The sequence below is a fragment of the Schistocerca nitens genome, chromosome 6, assembly GCF_023898315.1.
Source record: "Schistocerca nitens isolate TAMUIC-IGC-003100 chromosome 6, iqSchNite1.1, whole genome shotgun sequence".
NCBI classification, from domain to species: Eukaryota; Metazoa; Arthropoda; class Insecta; order Orthoptera; family Acrididae; genus Schistocerca; species Schistocerca nitens.
In genome coordinates, this window is record NC_064619.1 from 436,382,602 (window position 1) to 436,385,945 (window position 3,344).

Consider the following 3,344-nt stretch of genomic DNA (forward strand, 5'->3'; position numbering starts at 1 on the left):
TCATTTCCGATAAGCCACTTTCGTTAGGTACAACATGGTCAAACAACAAAATTCCTCTCAGAGGGTAACACTGTTCTGAGTGCGTTATACCATAATTACTATAACAAAATAATTTTGTTTTGTAAACTGACTCCTACTTTGGGGTTATGGTGTAATAGTAGCAGAGTGTAGTGTTATACGTGGCTTTTCTTTGACAGGATTACTTTTTCTGTTAGGACATAATAAGTAATATACCAAACTTGGTATTTGATTACGCAAGCTACGTAAACATTGCGCCACCACGCAGCCCAGTAGTGTTATACAGTCATCCACTATTCAGTGGCGTCGCTGTTTACCCAATCTCAAGCGTCGCTCAATATTAACTACAGAAATGGGTGGCGTACGAGGACTTGACCAGTATACTTATTCTTTCTCCATATGCATGGTAGTACTTTCGAACTGAAAATTGTTTCCTTCCGCTGATTTCGTGCGATTTTCTTAACAACCCTGGGCAATGCTCGACGGTCCCTGTCCTTTAGCACATGAGGACTCCCTGGTCCAGATTAAGTAGTGGTTGTTCCTTTGCTTTTCCACTTCACAACCGCTTCACCAACCGTCGAAATGGGCGGCTGTAGAAAGGGTAAAACGTCGCTGATGGCTCTGTACTCAAGTGACACCCCATGAGTATCCACATTATTGAGCTCTCCTAGTTGAAAACGATAAACTCCCCGCCTTAGTTTATTTATACTGATGTGTCCGGCTTTCGTGACATCAAGTGGTCAGTTCCTGCACTCACAGATTCTGGAAAGAACTGCTTGATTCCTTATCTTATGTTTCCGTATGGTTCTCAGCATCCTTCTGTAGCACTAAATCAGAAACTTTCGTCTTCTGCGATTTACCTGCCAGCTATGATTCACAATTAATAAAATCGTGCGGTCTAAGACTGGCACACATCTTCAACCTCGGATCCAACGCCCTCCTCTTTCCAACTGAAATCCCTGGGGTGTTTTACAATCTCTATGGCCTCTGCATATAACCATTCAGGGTATCCGCATGTGGCTGCCTATCAAAATGAATGCAGTGGTTTCCTGGCTGCAAAGCTGATATGTCAATCTTCCCTCTTCTGCAACTGCTCTTCTGGTCTTCGTTTTTTGACCGTTCTTTTTGTAGTACCCACGCACATCTCCTCACAACTATACGGAATCCTATAAATTCCTACTTTTGCCAGCGGTTTACGAGCACCCTTGGCCAAATTTACATGATCTTGTTTCTTCCGTGTGGGTTTCTTGATTACCACGATGTACCGTTTTTTCAAGATTTTGCCTGTGCGGTCAGTAACGTCCTCAATGAAAGGTAAGATAACTTTCGATTTTACAGTCGCTCTATCCGCTAAAGTTTTTATGATGCCTCACTTTTGTTGCGGGTGGTTGATCGAATCCCGGTGTAGAGAACGGCCTGTAAGTGTGAGATTTCGGTAAACCATCTGGCCCAAGCTACCATCTTCTTTCTTGAAAATTTAATCTTCCACCTGTCTCCTCCTCCTTCTCCTTCTCCTCATCCTCCTCCTCATACTCCAGGGTAAGATGAATCTTCGGATGCTTGTGAAATATTTGCGAACCAGGAACATATGCGATCTATAGTTGCTTGACGCGGAATTAAATTATCCCATCAACACATTGCTCAAGAATGGTTATTCGTCCGCTGAGGTAAAAAGAGCCTTAAGATCACTGCGCAGAAATGATAGTGATGCACAAGATCCAGTGAAATCGAAAGTTTCCTTGCCTTGCATTGAGGACGTTAATGGACACATAGGAAAAAAATCTCGAAAAAAACGGAACATCGCTGTAATCTACAAACCCACGTGGCAGATGCAAGATCATCTAAAGTTGGCTAGGTTTGCTACCTAACACCTGGAAAAATTAGGAATTTATAGGATCTGCTGAACGGAACGAACAATCTAATGAGTAGACAGTATGGTTTGAGAGTAAATCGGGGAAAGACGAAGGTAATGAGAAGTAGTAGAAATGAGAACAGCGAGAAACTTAACATCAGGATTGATGGTCACGAAGTCAGTAAAGTTAAGGAATTCTGCTACCTACGCAATAAAATAACCAATGACGGACGGAGCAAGGAGGACATCAAAAGTAGACTCGCCATGGCAAAAAAGGCATATCTGGCCAAGAAAAGTCTACTAACATCAAATACCGGCCTTAATTTGAGGAAGAAATTTCTGAGGATGTACATCTGGAGCGCAGCATTGTATGGTAGTGAAACATGGACTGTGGGAAAACCGGAACAGAAGAGAATCGAAGCATTTGAGATGTGGTGCCATAGACAAATGTTGAAAATTAGGTGGGCTGATAAGGTAAGGAATGAGGAGGTTCTATGCAGAATCGGAGAGGAAAGGAATATGTGGAAAACACTGATAAGGAGAAGGGACAGGATGATAGGACATCTGCTAAGACATGAGGGAATGACTTCCATGGTATTAGAGGGAGCTGTAGAGGGCAAAAACTGTAGAGGAAGGCAGAGATTGGAATACGTCAAGCAAATAATTGAGGACGTAGGCTGCAAGTGCTACTCTGAGATGAAGAGGTTAGCACAGGAAAGGAATTCGTGGCGGGCCGCATCAAACCAGTCAGTAGACTGATGACCAAAAAAAAAAAGGATTCCGTGTAGTTGTCGGGAGATATGCGTGGATACTACAAAAAGAACGGTCAGAAATGATTGGAAGACGTGGTAATTGAAGAAGGAGGGTGTCTGACAGAGTAGGTGTTCCCGAACTTTCTTTGCAGTCAGGACACCACTATATGCATTTTGATAGGACTCAGGTACTGGTAGCCACAAATTGACGGCCAACTGCTCTCGGGAATTCAAAGCATGTATCACGCCACTGCACGGGAGTATGCTTAAACAGAACTTCGCTGCAATCAACAGTGAGCCAGGATGTGAACACCCTTGAAAATGTCCTCCGCAGATGGGGACGACACGTTGGGCTTAAATGAGAAATCCATCAGACCACGGCATAATAGCCAGGAATATTTTGTTAAATGTGAAATATCCTACCGTGGAATATTACATTTTACAATTAGACAATGATTAACTTACGTATAGTGGTGCGTTTCATACATACGTTCTTCCTCAAATTAAAGCGGATGTTTGACATCAGAAGTAACGGATGTTCTGTGCTCTTTAGATTGTTCATTCCAATTAAAAAATCCTGTAATTCTTCCTCACTTCGAGATCTTATCATTGACATCCCTTAAAAGACATTTTGCTCCTACTCTTAAACCTTTCTACTATTTCCGTCATTGCTTCCTCGATGTGCAGATTGAACAGTAAAGGAGAAAGCTTTCATCCTTTTC